Genomic DNA, 20,659 nt, shown 5'->3' on the forward strand with positions numbered 1-20,659 from the left:
ATACAAATGTAGCAATAACATACGATTCCCCATTCCTCTCTTTGTTGTAAGGCACCTGCTGAATATCTTACACATCTCTGGATAACAGGATTTACAGTGAATTCTGCAAATCTTTTCCTACATTTAGCACATGCAGGACTCATCCAGGAATTTTAACAGCAGAAGATGATGGAGAGCTTGCTTTTTCTGGTTCTTTCCAACTATCTCTGCCCTGATCCTGCCTAGTACCCCAGTAGCCCTTCCTGTCTCCTCTAGTCCCACTGCACTGCATGTGCCTTTTAGCATTGGAAATTCTGAAAGCCAAGCAAGAATTCCTCTTAATGGCATTCAGCATCTGTCTCTTCCCCATCCCAGCGGGGACTTCCCATCAAGCAGTGGGAAGGTGATTGTTTCTGACTCTTATTTAGTCCTGCCTTTCCTACTTATTGGTACTACACTGCCTGCAAAAATACTCCAGAAACAGGTAGCAAATGCAGTTTAGGAGGCCCAAAGACGGATTTGTGACATGGTAAAATTGGAGTTGAGATGAAACTGTATGTTCATTGATATCACCTCTCCCGTGTGGGTCTGGATGTAGTAGAGTGGGATGAACAACACTACTGAAATACCAAACTTGTGTATGGCATTTAAATCATCAAATGATTTGGGTTTTGGTATCAGGTATGGCTGCTGCTTTTCCCTCAGCAAAGTTAAACCCATGACTCATTTCCCCTGAAACTCCAGTTCCATGTTTAACTGAAGACACACAGAAATAAATGTGTGTTGGCAGGAAGACAAACCCTGAGATGAAGCAGGAGGTATGCTGGCTGATAGAAAGCCTGTTATTTTAATTTCTTTTACATTGCAGCAGTCTCAGATGGACAGTATCCAGGTAACTTGTAGTGCCTGCACCTTATTAAACTCCTGTTTGATTCAGAATTTACAGCTAAAATGCACCTGGAATACTTCAAGTTGGAACTAGACTTTGGTTCATTTGTTCTCAAACAGGATGTACAAATTGATTGTGCAACCTACAGCAAGAGACATAAAAACCTTCAGAATAAAATGGTGGCACATTTTTGTTAATAACTTTATTTCTTCCTTTATAAGTTTAGCAATGCTGATTTAGTGTTTACTATTTGACAGGCATTGTGCCTCTAAAGCAGGATGTACCCTTGGGCACATTTTCTCTATATCTATCTGTTTTTATTGGGTATGACAGAAACCATACTCAAAGTAGCTGAAGCAGAAAGTGAAATCATCATAGGGATACTGGCATATCTGTTGTAAAATAAGGCAAATCATAACTAAAGCCAAAATGTTTCATTGTTTTACTTATTATTTTATTTATACTAAGTTTCCATTTATATTGTCAGAGCTAGGGCTCAGACCCTCCAAACCCATTGTATAGACTGGGTCACCAGACCCCTCACATGCAGGTTCATGCTAGGTAATTGGGAAAGATTCCAGGAGCTGTTGGCAGATGACATGAGCTCAGTCCTCAGCTTTCTCAGCAGCAGCAGCTTACAGGTCCGGTAGTTTATAGGTCTGGTAGTGGCAGTGGCCCTGCAGAGGATCCCGGGGGCACTAGCAGCAGCAACCTCCAGCAGCAGTAGTGGCCTCCCCTTCACCCCCGGGGATGGGAGGCACCATGGATCAGAGCCACTCATCCTTATAACCAGGACACCTGGGTGCACATGCACAATTACACTAGACGATAACCAAGGAACACCTGAGCATATATGCCTATTTACATCAAATGCTTGGCAAGATTCTGAACATCTGAGGGGCCCTGACCATTTTTCCTATATTTTCCCAACATCTATAGAAACTAAGGACTGGGACACAGCTGGCTTCAGGAACAGATGAAATTAGTGTCACCATTAATACTGCATTGTCAAGGGAGATGTGAAGGATACTGATATTCATGTGTCAGGACCCTTCAGTGGTGTAAATGTGTGTTTCTCTTCTTGCTTTTTGGAGCCAGATTCAAAGTGCTTCTCTCAGAAATGGAGCTAAGGAGACGAGATTATCTCCTCCTTGTCTTTGCCACCGCCCAAAGGAGACAACTGTACAATTGAATGTGCAGTTTGAAATCTCTCTACCCTACCCCCTGAAAAGAGTCGTTCTTCTAGACTTCCTGATGGACTGTGTGAGGAAGCCTCTGGATTCAGTTTGTTTTGTTTTTTTAAGTAACTTTTAAAATGAACATACAGACAAAAAAGTGTATACATCATAAGTGTACAGCTCCATGAACTTTCTCAGTGAGCACACGTGTAACCAGCACCCAGATTAAGAAACAGAACATTAATAATACCTCAGAAGCTCACCCTTTCTGTCATTACCCCATCCCATCCTGCCACCTCTATCCCGAAGGTAACTAACCACTATGTCAACTTCCACAACCATAGGTTAGTCTTGCCTGTTTTTAAACTTTGTATAACTGGAGTCATATATTTGGTTCTCTTTGGTACTGTTTTCTTTTGCTCAACATTATGTTTATGAAATTTGCCCATGTTATTTACGTACCAATAGAAAATATAGATAGCTAAAAAAGGAAATAAAAATTATAATCCTACTACAATAAAACAATGTAAAATAGTGTAATTCTATCCACTTTTCTATGTAAATAAATACTTATGTAAGTTTTTTTTTTTTCTTTTCAAAAATTAGATCATAGTGATTTGCTTTTTTGTTCAGCCTATCAGATCTACCAACATGTTCTAAATGTTGGTCTATCTTAAGGAGGCTGCATTCTGAATTGACCTGAAAGGTAATATAGAAAAGTGAACTTTAAAAAAATAATCAAGAACACACATTAGTATTTATATTAATCATTTTGACAGATCTAGATTAGGGCCATCCTGGTCAGGCTTCCAGAACACTTCCAAATAAAGGTGGTAAGCAAATGGACTACTGAGTTGCTATGGCCTCTTGTTTGTCAATGAATCTTCTGAATTTTTCTCTACTATTTAAAATTCAGGTATTCTGCTAATGTGTAACAGATTAGGAACTGGACAATTTTGTGAGTGGCTTGTTGGAGTCTCTGGTCATGTCCTGGCTTACTCTTACTGTAAACTGAGACAAGTCTGTAAAATGTTCCATATTTCCCAGATGAAGAACCTCATCTCCACATCTGTCTGGGATCATAAGAAATAATACTTACATAGGGCCGGCCCCGTGGCTCACTCGGGAGAGTGCAGTGCTGGTAGCGCCGAGGCCGTGGGTTCGGATCCTATATAGGGATGGCCGGTACACTCACTGGCTGAGCGTGGTGCCAATCACACCGTGCCAAGGGTTGCGATCCCCTTACTGGTCAAAAAAAAAAAGAAATAATACTTACATAACATTTTGGGGTCCTTGAATGAAAAGTTCCTTGGAGTTGCTGACTATTCTTAAAATTTTCTCAGCTTACATTGTGGAAATCTATTGTTATGTATCTAGTTGCTGAGCTGGGACATAACTAGATTGGAAATCTTGGGTAGTGGGAAAATCTAAGTCTTGAAGTTCTGGTCATTTATATTTAAAAGCTACCTGTTTATTTCCTAGATGTTCATACTGTGAGCTTAACCTGTTATTTTGGTTTACTTGCTAAATCTTCACATTTGGGGTCTCTGTTCTTACCCATCTTGGATGGTGTTTGTTGGCATATGCCAGTGGGTTTTCCTGAGTGAGTTCACCTGAAACACTGGTGTTCTAACATGAACTTTTCCCTGTAGGGGTGAAAGAAGCAAATATTCCTGTTGGCTAGGAAAGCTTGAATTCATGATCTGAGACTCTTCAGATACTCACTGTCAGGGACCCTTGGAGACCAGTATTGGATGAAACTTACAAGATAGAGAATATACTGTGGCTGGGATGAGTGCTGGAGCCAATCAATGCAGAGATATAATAGTCTTAGGTCATATCAGAAATGGAAGGAATAGTAGAGGCCCTCTAGTCCTACCTCTTCATTTTTCAAAGGGGGAAACTGAGGCTTAAGGAAGTCACAGAATGAGTTAGTCACAGATCCAGGTTAAAAACTTAATCTGGTGTAATATCAGCTACCCAGATGTCTGCAGTAGTATTTAGGGGATACAGAGAAAGAGAATGTCTGAGGAGTGATTAGGGTGACCTCCAGACCCCATTACACTAATGCAATTCCTGGTAGGATCTAAGGCCTTACTCTTCTTTGTACTTCCTGGCAATAAGCTCAGAGTATTGATTCATTCTTTCCCAACTTGGGATTGTGATGGTGAGAGGAATTTGGCATTTTACCTAATCAGCATTGGAAACTTAGCCTTTTGCTGGAGAATTCAGAAGTTCAGTTCAGGAGATGTTCACAAGATACCTTCCTCCAAAATTAGGTGGTGATCAATTGTTATTAAATTTACAAGTCTTTCTTTCTTCTTCCCTTTCTCCCTTCCTTTCTCCCTTCTTCCCTCTATCTTTTTTCTGTCTTTCTTTTTTTCTTTCCTTTCTTCCTTTTCTTCTGGTATTTTATAATTTTTTTGTGTGTGGTATCTTTTTAAAACTTCTTTTGGATGACCTCAACCCCTATTTTTCAAGTTCAATTACATTTTTGTTGTCACAGACCTATCAGCTGTTGAATCTATAGTATGCAGAGAGGCTGAGCTTGCCTTTCCAAAATTCTTCCGGGGTCAACTCACATTCTGATCTAGGTCCAGGAAATGAGAAAACTTGCAACTCACTGGGGACCATCTTGGCCTTGAGCAGAAATGGGGTCTGAATCATTACCTAAGAGAGCTTTGTAGATTGTCACAGTTGGCAGCGTCAGGACTTGAGCTAATCCTGGAAATTCTTTAACTTCCCAGAAAGAAGGTTCCTCAAGGGCAGGCTGAAGTCCTCAGAGAGAGCAGATGGAATAGAGCTTGCAACGAGTTGCCTTTACAGCTGGACTTGGAGATAAATAAAATTATACCCCCACTTTTTTTTGGATCATGAGGCCTTTGACTTTCAGGAGATACCTATTCTTCACTCCTTTTTCCCTGTATGTGGAGGGAACCAAAAAAAGAATGCTCTGTAATCACTGAAAGAAAAGCAAGCAAACTTGTTGACTCAGTTCCCATGGTGAATGCAAGGAAGGCCAGGCCAATAGAAACAACTCAGATATTACAAAAATGTGTTTCTTTCTGGCGGCTGCACAGTCAGTCCTTTATATCCAGTCACTGTAATCGGCCCATCACCCAAAACTCTTTCCAAGGTCATTATTCTGGTTGCGGGGGCTGCTTCTCCTACAAACAAATGTTGATTTTACTAAATTTCCTCTCTCTCCAATTCTCTTTGTGCCAAATGAAGGGTAGCAACACATCACTTAGGAAAAGAAAGTGCCGGAGATCAGAGATGAAATACTGCAGGTTTTTTAAAGTCTCGGGCTTATCTGGCTCAAGCAACAAAGCATAAACTATGAAATCACCTGTATAATCCGGTTTTAATTAACTTGAGGAAGGCACATCAATGTTATTTCATTAAAATGAAATTATGTTTAAATGGAAAACCACCACTGCTGGGTACATCGGGGCATTGTTCACATGGGTTTGGGGTTGGCAAGTGGATCCTGAATTTAGAAAAACCAAAGCAAACCCTGTTTCTTTGGGGCCTTCTTATGCTTTGGTGGACTTGTAGGTTCCTTGGAATGTAGGGAGTGCCCCTGGTTTGGACCAAGGCACTGCTCAGGATGCTGTCTGCCAGTTCTTCCAGTCTTCTATCTTCCTGCTCTTGCCTGACTCCATCTCTCTTCAGTCCTTGGCTTGATACCCCAGGACTAGCTCTCTCATTTGCTATGTCAAACTGACAGATTTGATCCGCACTATCATCTGGGTGGACAGTCCATGACAGAGAGCACTCTGTAAAGAGACAAGCATGCTATTTCAGGCTTATAAGAAGAATGAAGCCTAGATGGTCACAAGGGGCTGGTGAAAAATAGAACTCCTCTTTTGAAACTTTCACTTCACCAATTATCTCAAAGCTGGAAGGAGCCTTAAAGACCCTCTAATCCAAACACCTCCTTTTCCAAGGAGCGCACTGACTCAGAGGTGCAGAAACTTGTTTGAACTAGTTAAGGCCATTGAAGCAGGCCCTCTCCAGCTCAACTCGTGCCCTATCCTCTCCAGCCCAGTCCCCCAGTTGTATGGCCCTGTTGATTACAACACAGCCCACAGTGAGAAAATCCTGCCCTGTCAGCAGAACACTCTACAAGCTGACATAGGCCATGTGCACATTTGGAGTCAGGAGAAAGGCTGAGTTTTAGTTCCAGTTCTGCCTCTGCTTTGTTGGCTTCAACGAGTCACTTCTCCTTCCTTTGTCTATTTCCCCTATTGGTAAGGAGAAGATAATGAACCTTTCCACCTATCAGGCTCATTTGAGTGTTATAAAGAATAATGAGGTGATATTTGTAAAGTGCTTTGAGCCGCTGGGAAAGAGGAGGGGGTGAGGTCAGTAGAAAGCATTATTAGCTGGAAGCACTCATCAATTGAGCTGTTTAACAATAGCGGAGAGTAAGAATACTCAGAAATGAATTCCAGGGACTAGCCCTGCTTTGAATTTAGGAGGAGGATTAGTGGGGACCTAATAGGTATTCCACTTCTCCAATTTCTTTAGTGTATCGTCAGACTAGGAAAGGTAATTACATTCTTCTATGTCAGATTCAGCCTGGAGTTTCAATTGGGATGTCAGAGTGTGCTTGTCTTCTATTCTCATACTGAGGCTGTGTTATGCTGTGATTGTTAAAGGCTTGGGCATCTTCTATCCCCCAGGGTAATTTCTTGTAGGAGCTATACAAAGTGATTTCTATGCAGTGGCTGGGCTGCTGTTTATAAGGTTGATTAGTGTAGATTCTAAATTTAAAGCGCCTGGGAGCAGTTTGGATGAAGCAGGGAAATAAAAGGCAAGGTCTTTATCATGGTTGATCTTTTTTTTTTTTTTTTTTTTTTTACGATGCTGCTCCATGGGAATTTTCTCAGTATCTCAGATGTATATACAGTGCAAAACATGAGGCCTGATGGCCATTGTGTTGTCCTCTTTCACGTGGAAAGGGAGGCCTAGCCCAGGTAAGGGTGAATTTGCCAGGTCACTAGGTATGCTTAGAGCCCCCTTTTAACTTACCTTGCTCCCACAGAAGGTTAAATAATAGATGTTTGTGGGAGTGACATGTGTGGGAATGTTTCCAAATGATTGTGCTGATAAGTGATCTCCTTCTCCAAACCCGCACTCACTGTTTCAAGACCCTTGGCCCCAAGTTCAGGTCTCTCTCATTTTCAGGGCCAAGGAAGAGAGGAAAAATCAGAACTGGAGAAATATTTTGCACTTGTGCTGCTGTCTGTAGGCTGACGACAAGGGGCCAGGAAGAATGTGGCTCCCTCCTTAGCAGGCAGGAGCAGGGCTGAATTTTATCATCCTTCTCTGGAGGGTGTAGGGAGAGGTCAAGATGTCACTTGGAGCAGTGTTTATTAGGATCAAAGTTATATTAAGGAAATTACGCTGATTGCATCTTTGTCTCCTGAGGTTTATGGGCCCCTTTGTAATTGCTGCTTCCACAAACCGTTCCTCTCTTCATCTGTCTTCCAGGCCTCCATCTGCTGGGGCTGTGGGCTGTCCCCTCCTAGAAGGACGGGTCCACCAGCTGGTCAGAGGTTCCTGTACTAGTGCTGCCCTGTAGTGACTTGTGAGTCTCCAGTAACAATCCTCCAGTGTGGTACAGCTACCAGCTGGCACCCGACGCACTGACATACATGAACACCCCGGGTGCCGGAGACCCCTCTGCACCTCCTCTAAGCCCACTGTGAATCCTACACCTCTTTGGGGGCTGACTCAGACCCCTGAGACAGACTACTGGATTCCTTCCTGAGTCTGCCACCAACTCGTGTTTGTGTTTCCTCTGCAAATTACTTCTGTGCTCTGAGACTTCATGAAATAATATAAGATTGGCTCGGCGGGATTCTCTGACCTTTTTCAAAGACCTAGATTTCTTGTTTATTGTAGTTTGTCTCAATCCTCTAAAAGCATTTGGAATATTTTCTTCATTTCCCTCTCCCAAGGTATCTATTTTCTCCCAGACATGCCTCCCCCAGTGTGTTTTCGGGGGAGGGTGCCGAGACTTTGGGCCCTGGCTCCTGCCCTTTCCTTCACCTCTGCCAGAGCAGGACCAGCGCTGGGCTGACCCTCCGCCAGAAGAGAGGGCTGTTGCCGCCCCCGGCCCCCAGCTCCCAGCCCCCGCCTGCTCTTTTTCTCAGTGAGCCTCCGCGCCAGTGCCCCAGCGAGCCGCTGGGAACAGAGGTCTGTCCCCAGCACTGGCCTCGGCTCTCCGCACCAGAACATTCAGGCGTCAATGGGAAACAGCGAGATCTGTCAGCAGCGCCCTTTCTTCGGGGCTTTGAGGGCCACATTCTCCACGGCCATCTGTTCCCTTTCACCTCTCTGGACAATGTTGCTTTTTAAAGCCGGCAATTCCTCCTCCTTTATCCCCTCCTCTCCGCCCCTCTTCTTCTGTGCTCCCACCCTTTCTCCCTCTCATCTCTCCTTTCCCAATCCTGTGAAATTAGCCTCTCTTAAGATAAAGCTTGCCCTTCCTCCATACAGAGCTGTCTTGCAGCCACCATGGGTTTTAAGTTTTTATTTTTAAATTTTTTTTGAAGTGACGTCTTGCTACTTTTAAAGTTGTGATTGTCTTGGGGTTATTCTTTTGATTGGGACGGGAGAGGGGAAGTTAGAAAACTTTTCAGTCATGAAAAAAGAAAATTCAGAATAATAATGAGCTTTAGTTCCTGCTGGCAGGCACTTGCCTCTTTAAAGAAGAAACTCTCCTTTCCTTTCCTTGATGATCAGTTTAAAGAAATTTTTACACTCTCAAAGTCTTTCCCTCATTTATTTTATTATTATTTTGTTTTTGCTGCTACATTGTTGTTGTGCTGTTTTTAATTTAGAGCTAGGGCTGCTGCAGAGCCAGAACAGAGTCATACACAGCTACAGAGGTGCCTGGATTCCAGCAGGGAGTCCATGGGGGTCTAGGGAAGCAACAGTCCTGGCTCAAGGTGTGGATGGGAAGGGGCGTTTGTCCCAGCACTGACTAGTGACTGTGTGACCTTGGGCTCATCACTTTCCTTAAGAACAATGATGATGGAATCTTTTACTGCAAAAAATTCTTAACACACGATTCTCTTGTTTGTACCATTACTTTGTTTCATATACGAGATGAGTTTATGGTAATGTCATGAAAACTTTATGGGCCATCCTTGGTTAAGGATGTTATAATAATCCAGTTAGAGTCTAACTCAGCTGCTGACAGGGTAAGTATCCAGAACAAGGACTCCCAGCTCTAGTCGCTTGTCAGAATCGGGGTAAGGCTGGAACACAGGCCCTGGAGCCAGACCACCAGGGTTTGAATCCTGTTGCTACCCCTTACTAGCTTTACAAATGTAGGTAAAGTTTCCTCATCTATAAAGTGGGGGCAATAATAGTATCTACTTCATATTGTTGAAATGATTAAGAGATTTTTATTACGTAAACACTTAGAACAGTTTCTGGCATAGAATAGATGCTTGTAAATGTTAGTTATGACTATTGTCCCTCTTCCCAGCCCACCACTACATTCCTGAGTTAATGGGCTAACTGGCTTTCTGCAGGGCTCCTTCTATTCTATCACATTCAGCTTCTGCTGCTTTATTTTTTCATTGTAGAGTTAACATTGATAAAAGAAATAATTTAATTATCAGTGGGATTATAATGATGATCAATATAGCAATCCTACTTAGAAATGTTTTAAAATATAGAAACATCTTAAGATATAAAAAGATATATAATTATACACTTCTGGCAAAGCAGGCGAACCAGATGTGGAGATTATAGTCATAGAAGGAAAGCCAGTCATGATTTTGGCAACTGGGGTTATTCTACGTATTTTCAATTGGAGAAAACCTGGAGATTTATTTTTCTGTGGTATCAGTTTCTAGAAACCTATCATATGACGCAGAGTTTCACAACAGTAGGGAGAGAACATTATTAAAATATGACTTTCTAAAGAAGCACAGATAACTCTGAATAAGAAATCAAATATTACAGTTTAATGAGGAAAAGAAAAGAAGTGGAATGTCTTAAGAAATGGGGGTGGGGTTTCCCTCCAAGAGAGGAACATATGGTCACTCTTGCAATACTTTCTAAATGGCTGAGACAAACAATGAAAGGAGAAATTACGACTCAAACCACGGAGTTCAGATTCTAGCTCTGCCACTTGCAGGACGACTTTGGGCACATCACTGTCTTTGTAGCTCAACTTCCTTCCCTAGAAAACTGATATGGTAATGGGGCCTCCCTGATAGAGACAAGGTATGGAAGGTGCTTAGCCCAGAGCCTGGAACACACTAATTATCTCAAACGTTACCTCATAATTCTTTACTGTAATATCTTAAATCAACTGACATCTGAACTGTGGGGCACATTGCACCAAGTTAGTGGTCCTGACCACTTCACTGTTGCTGGTCATTTTCAATAAACCCATAGTTCTGTTCCATTTCTGCATAAACAGTGGCCTTCGAGGAAGAAGGAAATTACTTTGCTTAAGAATTCATATTTTGCAGATGTGTATACTGACTGCCTATTGCTACTAAAACCAGTTCCCTCAATTAAAATAACCCTGCCAACATCAGCACGTTTTGTTCATTAGTTTCCTCTCCCACCCTGGGGCGGCTGCCTGAAAGTACTTGCCTGTGTCCCCAGGGATTGGGACACTCTTGTGAAGGATGCTTGAGGAAGTTAAAGCAAGACTTCCTAAGACTCCTCACACCCTGGCAGTCTGCATGTTGTTCAGACCTTGCAACTTCTGATCTGGAGGCCACTGTGAATTTTCACAGATGGAATTTTCTTCCATCCTATGGCCTTAATTTATTGTGAGCCCTATGTTGGCATGGTGGCCAAAGGGACATTCTTCTTGTGTGCACATGTGCATGCACGTGCACATGCCCACACACGCACACCCCCTAAAGGAGAAGTGCAGCAGCTTCTGCTAGCCTTGACTCAGGAGCCCAGTTCCAGATGTCAAGAAAATATAAGCCGTGTTGAAGGCACTTGGCAGCCAAGGTGAATTCACCAGTGAGGAAAATTGAAAACCCTTTGGGTTCTTGTCTAACACTCAGGGAGGCAGGGACACTGGGATCTCCTCCACCAAACTATTCATCATTCTACTTCTTCCCTGCACCCTCTTCTCAGAGCCTTCAGGGTCACCAAACATATGTGAAGCCAGCATTCCATTCCTTCCCACACATGAATATATCCTGATTCCTATCATGATCCTTCCACTTCCCAAAGGGGCGATTGAGATGGGTGGGAGGAAAGCATAACAGTAAATCTTCACACTCTGGGCAAGGTGATGATTAAAAGCATTCTCCACAACCATGTGCTCTCTGGGAGAGAGCAAAAAGCGAGGCAGCTGGGACAGTGGAAAAGTCCTAGAGGGCCCGGGCTCAGGCCCCACTCAGCTCTGCCTCTGACTACGTGGGTTTCAGTGGTCAAGTCACTTCTCTGCCTATGAAATGGGAATAATGATTGTAGCCGTGTCACGGGATCAAAGGAAACACTTTATGCTGAATTCATCAGATGTACTTATGTGCTCTGGAGTATTCACAGCACCTCAGGGATGCCCTCCTGTCATACTTCATTCTCTCTGCTCCCTTACTTGCACTCTTTTCCTGTGCTCACTGAGGACACAAAGGGGAGCTTCAACTCTGAAAGCTGAGCCATGTTAGGTGCCTTGAAGAAATGCAGATCAAGGAGCATGACTGAAGAGGGACTTTTATGAGGGTCTCTGAGTGAGGACCTGGGCCTTGTCCCCAGCCTTGGCCAGTTCCATGCTGCAGGCTGTCAGCTCTCATCCACCAGGCCTTTCTGAATTAGTATTTTGGGTGGCTCCCCTGACAACAACTCCAACCAGATGAATTATGGCAGTTCCAAAGAGCACTTACATCTCTCCTCTCTATTCCCTTGGGAAGTAGGGTGGGAGATTAAGTCAGTCTTAGAAACTGGGTCAAAGGGCATTCTCCAGAATGAGTCATTCCCAGATGAAGAGCCTGCAGAGCCACATCACAAGATACTAGGTGGAGATGTTCTGATGCAAATGCATCCATGATGGTACATGGACTGTGTGTGGGGTCTGAGGAGTCTACAATTGCAAGCAAAATAGCAAATGCCTAACGTGATTTTTTTCAAATTTTTGTGTATGTAAGGATCATCTGGGAGAGCTTTTTGAAAATGCAGACTCCTGGGCACTACTCCCAGAGATTCTGATCCACTAGGTTTTGAATGGGGCCCTGGATTCTACATTTTTTAAAGTTAACCAGGTGATTCTGATACATAGAATATGCATATGAAACAAAGCCCTAGTAATTGCTCCAGAGATCCAGTCCCATGTCCTGATTTTATTTCAGTGACCCAGGTCATCTCAGGGTAGGGCAACCTACAATTTCATACTAATTTTGGGCAGGTGGGGTAGAGTTCAAACCTACAGAAAAGTTTGAAGAAAAGTACAATGAACTTCCATATGCCCTTTACCTAGATTGTTAACATTTTGCCACATTTGGTTTCTTTCTCCTGCATATTATTGTTACCAATTTATTTTTATTTTATTAATTTATTATTATTATCTTTGCTGAACCATTTGAGAGTAAGTTATAGATACCATGACCCTTCAGACCCTTCATCCCCAAATACTTCAGCATTTATCTCCTAAGAATGAGAACTTCTCTTACATAACCACAATACAATTATCTCACCCAGGAAATTAGTATTGATATAGTACTATAATCTAATATACCAACAATGTTCAAACTTTGCCAGATGTCCCAGTCATGTACTGTATGGCAGTTTTTTCCAGATGCAGTCCAGGATTGGACATTGTGTTCAGTCAAAATGTCTTTCTGCATTAGTAGTTTATTAAGCCACTGGTGTTTGCATAGAAATATCTTTCTTCAAGGACATATTTCCTGATAAACAACATTTCTTTTTCTCTTCTGTCCTTACTGATTGCAAAGAACCAGTGACCCGGTATGGGCCTGAAGCAATAGCAGGCTCGATTCTGCATCAGCTAAGACCTTGGGAAAGTACCCTTTGCCAGTCCTGGGTTTGCCCCGTGGGCTGATTTCCCAAGGCAAACCCCATGACCATTGATATATCCCCTTGCTTTTCGGTCAAGTGGATTGTCACCTGGCTTTCTCATTGTCCACATTAGTTCCTTGTATATGTAAAGCTATCAAACATTACTTCACTATAGTTTAAGTTTCCCCAGGAAGATTGACAAAGGCTATGTCACTTTCTACCCTTCCCAGCTCTCTCCAAAGGCAGTTGGCTGAATGCACACATCTGAGAGTGATTTTACCCTCCAGCAGCCAGGACTATGACCAATCTGAGATCAAAATAAGCAGCTGTATTCCTTTTGCCTCAGCCAGTATCAGCTGAAACAGATGTCAAATGGTCAAAAAATAAGATGATGGCCGTGTATAATATACCAGACTTACTAGAATCCAGCTCTGAAATCCTCCTGCTGCTTTGGAGTCTAGAATGGGAGCATAAAAGCAAAGTTCATATCAAGGCAGCTGATTGGTGTGATTTGAGGAGTTCACAGCAAGCAGATAGCACACATTATGGGGTGGGGGCGGGAGAAACCATTTCTTGTAAGCATCTTCCCAGCTTATCCTGAGTGAAGGCTAAATCCAAAAGGAAGATGCCTCAGATTTCTTTAAATAGTTTGGGTTTTTGTTCTCTTTGTTTTATTTTACTAGTATTTACTTAAGAGTAGTATGTGTTTTCTGTAATAAGTGAATTTATTTTTAATTAAAAAGCTCTTTTTAAAGGGTCAAGAGGATTTTTCCCCCTTAAGTAGAAGGTAGCAGGAGGAAAGCTGTGAACATTTTATTGGAGAAAATGTTCAGCAACTTGGCCTCCTGAGGAATGTCAGGAGCTGAGCTGATGGGAGTGGATTGCTTCTTTCTGTTCAGGCACTGTAGTTCTGTTCTTATCAAGCCTGCTATTGTTTTCCTAGCTATCTTTGAAGACCTTGATGGTTGTCACTGCAAACACAGCAGAGAACTCGTATGCAGTGTCCCCTATAGAACTGTTTGGTTGTTTTGAATGGAAAGAAAAAAAAAGAACTGTTTGGTTGGCAAATACCTGCATGGTATCTCTGCAGGGTGACCATACATCTTAGTTCACCCAGAACAGTCCCAATTTATCTCTGTTATCCCAATATAATTATTACAGTGTCCCCATTTTATTTTCAAAATTGTTCTGGTTGGATGATAACTTATATCGTCATTCTAAGACTCTGGGAATCTGAAAGTATTTCCTCCCCATGTAAAAGCTAGTGGAATTGTTTGAGTGATATGCGCTGGTGCATACCAGTCTTTATCCTAGTGATTAGCTCACCCCCGCTTCTGCTCCACCTTCTGCTATGGAGGATTAATCTGTCCCTAACTCTTGCATTTCAAAGGTTCTGATTGCCCCCACCCCCACCCCCCACCGTTTTCTTGTTTTCTGTTTCACATTTCTTACCTTCTTCAGTAATGAGTGTTACTGAGACTTGAGTCAGACTAGGTGTGTTGCGCAAGTAAAGACTTTGGACTGCATTCATTCCTTTCACTTCTAGCCAAGAGATAGTGGGAATGAAATTTTCTGCTTTACCAAAGAGAATCAGAATAATTCTTTACCAGGCCAAATGCCTTCCTTAGTGGGCAGTTGGTATTGGATGAGGCAGTTACTATGTGGTCTTATGCCTCAGATTTTTTATTTGTAAATCAGAAAGATTAATAGTTTTGATACTCTTAAAGCTCAGAAGATTATAAATAACAAAAGATATATTTTTCTCATCTAAAATGGTAGCACAGATACTGTGGTTACTTACTTAATAGATAGCGTGTGGTCCCTGGGCCATTGCAGCTGATGGGTTTTTTCCAGTGCTCTATTTATAGAGCTAGGTCAGAAATATCACTTCCGTTGGAACTTGACCTACAGACCATTGTCAATTTTAGAGACCTGAGGAAGTAGAGTGCACACTGAATGCAGCTGGTTCACAGGTTCAGTTAGTGAACCACAAGCCCCCAAGGAAATTAATTTTGCTGGAGGACAGTTGTCTGAGCCTATCCCAGTCTCTTTAATTTGATACCTTTTCCCTGTGGCCTCATGGAGCTTATAGGTCACCTTGAATCCTTATTCTAGACAGAGCCTATCCTCCACAGCCTCCCTCCCTCACTTATAGCCCATTCATCCTCTTAAACTTTGGTTGTTGAAATTCTTTCTGCATTATATAAGGATACTTCAAAAAGTCTATGGAAAAATAGAATTAAAAGATAATGTAGACCTTTCCAAGAACTTTTAGAAGTACCCTCACAGAGAGCAAGAGCTGATGATCCACCTGTGAGATAACTTGGATTACGCTGGGAAATTTAGGAAACAGCACATCTAAATTATTTCCCTACTTCATCTTTCTGTTGGTGGTAACCAAGATTGTCAGTCACTTCCCCAGTTCAAATGGAGGACCCAATGACAAACATATGCTGAAGCTCAGCCACTTCCGTGGGCCTGGATTTAAACAGAAGAAACTGGATTTTAAAGGATGATAATCCCCTTCTGATCCCTACTCTGGCACTCAGACTCCCATCTCTAAGCTTTGTTATTATGAAGTTATGTTTGCTGGGACTTGGCCACTGGCCAATACGTGTTTACCCATCATAGGTTTTAGTAGGTAGGAAAGACTAAGAAAATCTAGTCTGGAAAAGGACCACACATCTGCACTTTCTTCAGGAATAAGTAGGTGCCAGGTAGGACATAGCATTTCAAAGATAGCACATGGAGTGGAGCATTCTTAAGCTTCCTGGAAAAAAAAGAGGCCCTGAATGAGAAACTGATTTCTTGTCATCAAAATACTGTAGACTGAATGCTTTTAGTACAGGCAGGAACTTTTGAAATCATTTTGAACAACCCCTTGTCATGATGAAGAAACTGAGGCTCAGAGAGACGATGTAACTGGTTGTGACCGAGTCCTACTCTGATATTCTTTGTTACACCACTCTCCTTCTCCCACCTGGTCTCATTTAAAAAAGGCCCACAAATGAGTCAGAAATGGAAATGCAGGGTCCTGCCTCCTACCCAGCAGCTGACCAGAGGCTATCATGCTAGTACATAGAACATGCTTCAGGATGTGAGAATGAGAGAGAAGAATATCAGTTCCAATGGTAACATACTATCTCCTTCCCTGGATTTATTTCAGTCCTGAAAACATTTGTAGGTATTTTTATTCCTTTTTTTAAAATTTCCTCTTTGTAGTCTCAATAAGTTGTCTTTCATCTGCAGGGACAGGAGGGACCAAATATCCAGAATATCCAGGCCGCTAAGGCCATGAACTTTTCCTTCCCTTCTGTTCCTATTCTGGGAGTCACTGCTTTGTTTTTTTTTTCACTTTTTTTTTTTAACATGGAAAAGTCTATTCTTTTAAAGTTGGCCCTTTTGCTACAGGGCAAACTACAGGGCAAACACTTTTCTGTTATGCATTAGAGATTCAGTCTGACCTCCCAGAATTGCTTAACACAGGAGTCATAAATTGAAATGTTTTCAGAAAAGAGCTTTCTCATTAAAGGCCCCCCAACAGGCCTCCTCTACATACTGACACAGGTTGGTACCAGAGGCCCATTACCTTTTTGGAAATCAAGGCTACATAGCAATCTGGTTATCCTCCTCCAGTCTGATTGCATGAGGGCTCCACCCTATGTGTGCAGAGCAGGGAAAGAGCTCCTTGCCTTGTGAGAATTTGTCTTTGTAACCAACTCCCATTCCAAAGGAGTAGGGAATTGGATCCAAAACATAGTAGTCATGAAAGATATTCCAGAATTCAAATTCAGTTGTTTTAACCACTTTATTACTAAGCTTTACTATATTGCCTATTATTAACAGTAAAAAAAAAAAAAAAAGGCAGAAGATGGTGATTAAACTTTTTTCTCCCTAGATTTCATCTTTATTGTTTGATCATCATTGTACCTATCACATATCAAGTATCTTCATCTAAGGGTCACCAAGAACCCTTGGCTGCCTGGAGGCAAGAATTATTATTCACATTTTACAGATGGGTTAGCAATCACAGTAAGAGAACATGCTTTGACTTACCTAAAAGAATCTCTGAGAGAATGGGGAATGAATGTTCCCACAGTCTTTTTTATAGAGCCTGAGTTCAGTGTAAATAAATTAGATTAGCCCTATGTAGCTTACCCCAGATACTTATACAGGTTCAATTCTGTGACAATGAAAAATCCTCAATAATGAAAACATCTTCAAAGACCAGTTCATTTATTTGATTTTTTATTTGTATTGAAATCAGCCACATTGCAGATAATGAAGTCTTGCTGCCTTGGCAGGTCTAAATATCACAATCATCAAAAAGGAGAAAGAGGGAGGGAGCGCCCCAATTTTTAGAACTTCCGCTTAAAATGAACATAGAGAAGATTCACTTGTTTCCTGACCAATTAGGTCACTGAGCAGGAAATCACCTTTTCTGAAAAGCCAATAAGCAGATTTCTCCTACTTTAAATTTCTCATAAACAGCATTAATGATCATTTATGCCAGCCCTCTCATAGGAATGCTTGAAAGTCAAAAGGCAGAAGAGACCACTAAGTTTTCTAGTTGAAAATAAGGTTACAAATTTATAGTAACTGACAGCTTCCCCACCTCCCTCTCCCAAGTGATCCTACCACCATAATCATTCTTCAATTGTTTTCCTATATTCGAAGACCTATTAAGTGAAGTAACTTTCTAAACCTGACCAGCCTCCAACTAGCGAGGGTCAGTTCCAGGCCACCAGATTTGCGTGAACTCAGCACCTGGCCAGTTGAGTGAGGTAAATAACTTGCCAAGCCAGGGCATGTGCTGTCTTTCTGGAAACCCCTTACCCTGGTTTGTCCCTGTACATCAGAACAGGGGAGGCCAGGTGTGCAGCCTGAAGACATGCAGAGCTTAGATGAGCGGTAAGATGCTCACAACGCACCTCCGTCACTGTCATCCGAGACACGGGCCTTTGGGCTCTTCAGGCCCTTCTTAAGGGTCCCACGGGCTGCAGAGTATCAGGTGATTTGACTTGAGAAACATGATGAGCCTAGAGAAGGCTGGTTGGAGTAGTGGTTAACACTCAGTTGGTGTGGTTTCGGACTCTGCCTCTGTCATTAACCAACCATGTGACTTTGAGAGAGTGACTTAATCTCTCATAGCCTCAGTCGGTCAGTAGGGGTGATAATATTCTCTACTTCATAGGGTTGTTGTAAGGATCAAAAAAGATGTGACTAAGATACGAAGTTCAAACAAGATGTAAGCCCTTCCTATATAAAGGGCTAACATAGTGCCTTGCATGTAGTACCTTAACAAATGTTGTCTTTCATCATCACTAACTTTCAAGGCCTTGCTGCTGTTACTCTTGTGGTAGTCTAATGTTTGTGAGCACTCCTGAAGATACATCTCCTCAAGCTTGCTCACTCAGGGTTTCCATTGGAAGCTCTTCTGTGGTCATCTGTGCTCATGACCCTTAGTTAGGACCCAAGTTTACCTGCCCAGAAAACAGCCAAATATATGGGTACCTTTTTATACTATTCTCAGTGGTTTAGTGACATGAAGTTCCTTAAATAGTTACTGGTCCAGATGTTACTCTTACCTGTGAAAATATCGTGGTCTTCCTTTAGACCTGGGAAATTCCTGGAGTTTTATCCCCCCCCAAATTTTTTTGAGTGCTTGAGTAATTAGCAACTCCTAATTATTGACATGTAGCTTTTTCTTGGCAAACTTTGAAGCTCAACCTCACTTCATCCTATCACTTTGAAGGCATCTAAGCAACTAGCTTCTAGAGTTTGCTTAAAAAACGTAAACCTATTAATTTTAGCTAAAGCAAGATAGAATTAAGAACATAAGCCTGCTGCTAAAAGAAGTATTTAACATGGTCCAAAGTTCAGTGGAAATTCTTATTCATTAGTCATTTAACCAGTATTTATAAGCATTCTCTGTGTCTCACACCTGTGTTATGATGTTCAGATATGCTAGCATAAATCAGACATGGATTTGGCCCTCTAATAGTATATATTAAGGGTCATAAGAAAACACACAAATAATATACCTCAGGATAGAAAATGGCAGTAATGTGAGAAAGTGAAATAAAGTATTGTGGAAATTTACAGAAGGAAGACATTATTTCTGTGACTATTAGAGAAATTGGCAGGTAGGAAGTAGCATTTTGGACATATGGACATAGGGTGTTCTGATGAGGAGCAGATGTGAGGAAGAAGTGATTAAATTGAAGCAAAGGATACGTAAAGTGGAGTGGAGGGAAGAAATGTGGAAGGGCAAGTTGGGCACAGGGTGGAAAGCCCTTGAACGCCAACCGTAGGAATTTAGATTCTCCGAAGGCACTTGGGAACCACTGAAAGTTTAGCAGTCTGGTTGTGAGTGACGGGGTAGTGTGCTTTGAGGAGGTGTGTCAGGCGATGAAATAGAGGATGGGCTTTAGTAGGGAGAAACTGACAGCAGCGTGGACATGAGTTAGAAAGCCAAAGCAGCCACCCCCGTGGGAAAGCTAACACAGGTGTAAGGTTGGGGTAGGAGAAATGGAGGGCAGGGAATGGATGGAGGTGAGATTTTACAGTTAAGTCACTGGAACATCACAGTTCACTGGAAGTGAGGAGCACAGGAGGAGAAATTTAAACATGGAACTGAGGTTTCAAACCAGATTAACCAAAAGGTCAAAGAAAGGAACAAAGAAGGAGGGGTAAACTTATATAGGAAGACATTAACGTGGTTTGAAGATATTGAATGTACAGTGCTAAAATTCATGATGTCAGGCTTGCAGTTCTTGTAGTTGAAAACGGAGGATGGGTAATGACTCAAGTCAGAGGTTGAGACAAAGGCTTAGACATCATCCACAGGATGGTGTCACCCTGGTCACAGTGAGGCCGTGCCATATGCAGCAGAACACAGAACTTGCAAGCTTGATATGAGTGAGGCATATCTGGCTCACAAGCATGTTTATTTGTGTGTTTTTAAGAACTTAAAAATGTAAAAATTAAGCCAACATTTTAAAATCAGGAGATTATACTTACTATATTGATTTCTGGCTTCTCTTATAAAAATCAGAAGATGTGGCTAACGATGAACTCATGTTGCCACATGACAACAGCAGCTGGAGCTGAGTAGAGGCTGCCCCCCTGGAGATCCTGTGTGAATTCTCAGATTCATCACAGTGCCCACTACTCCCCATCACCTCCTGACACTTCCAGATCAAAGTCAGTTGCTAAATCTATAGAGACAAAAAGTAAATTAATGGTTGCTTAGAGCTGGGAATGGACAGAGAATAGGGTGCCAGGGGCTGATGGCTAAGGGGTATGGGATTTTTGAGGGGTGATGAGATGTTCTAAAGTTGGTTGTGGTGATGGTTGACCAACTCATGAATATAATAAAAGCCATTGAACTGTACATTTTAAGTGGGTGGATTGTATGACATGTGAATTATCTTAATAAAGCTGTTTTTATTGTACTGGCCAGCCGCCAAAAAAAAAAAGATGTTTTTAAAAAATGCAAATATAGTTACTTTTGCCCTTGCAGTGTTGATTTTCTTAGAACATAAAATATTTCTCTGTAAATATGTCTCTATCAAAAGGGTGAAATGAAAGGTAGATG

The 20,659-nt window shown here is 42.0% G+C and overlaps 1 protein-coding gene and 1 long non-coding RNA gene across 11 annotated transcripts in view; one reads left to right on the forward strand and one right to left on the reverse strand.

Annotated features, from left to right (window-relative positions):
• RAD51B (RAD51 paralog B) overlaps positions 1-20,659 on the forward strand; it is a 632,106-nt gene that overhangs the window by 522,409 nt on the left and 89,038 nt on the right. The gene's annotated exons all lie outside the window — the stretch shown is intronic.
• On the reverse strand, positions 1,398-14,912 carry LOC134371604 (uncharacterized). Its single transcript, XR_010022866.1, has 3 exons — positions 14,861-14,912; positions 3,146-3,291; positions 1,398-1,666 (listed from the first exon to the last, which is right to left on the reverse strand). It is a non-coding gene; the product is annotated as an uncharacterized LOC134371604 (long non-coding RNA).

Source organism: Cynocephalus volans, chromosome 3, assembly GCF_027409185.1.
Source record: "Cynocephalus volans isolate mCynVol1 chromosome 3, mCynVol1.pri, whole genome shotgun sequence".
NCBI lineage: Eukaryota > Metazoa > Chordata > Mammalia > Dermoptera > Cynocephalidae > Cynocephalus > Cynocephalus volans.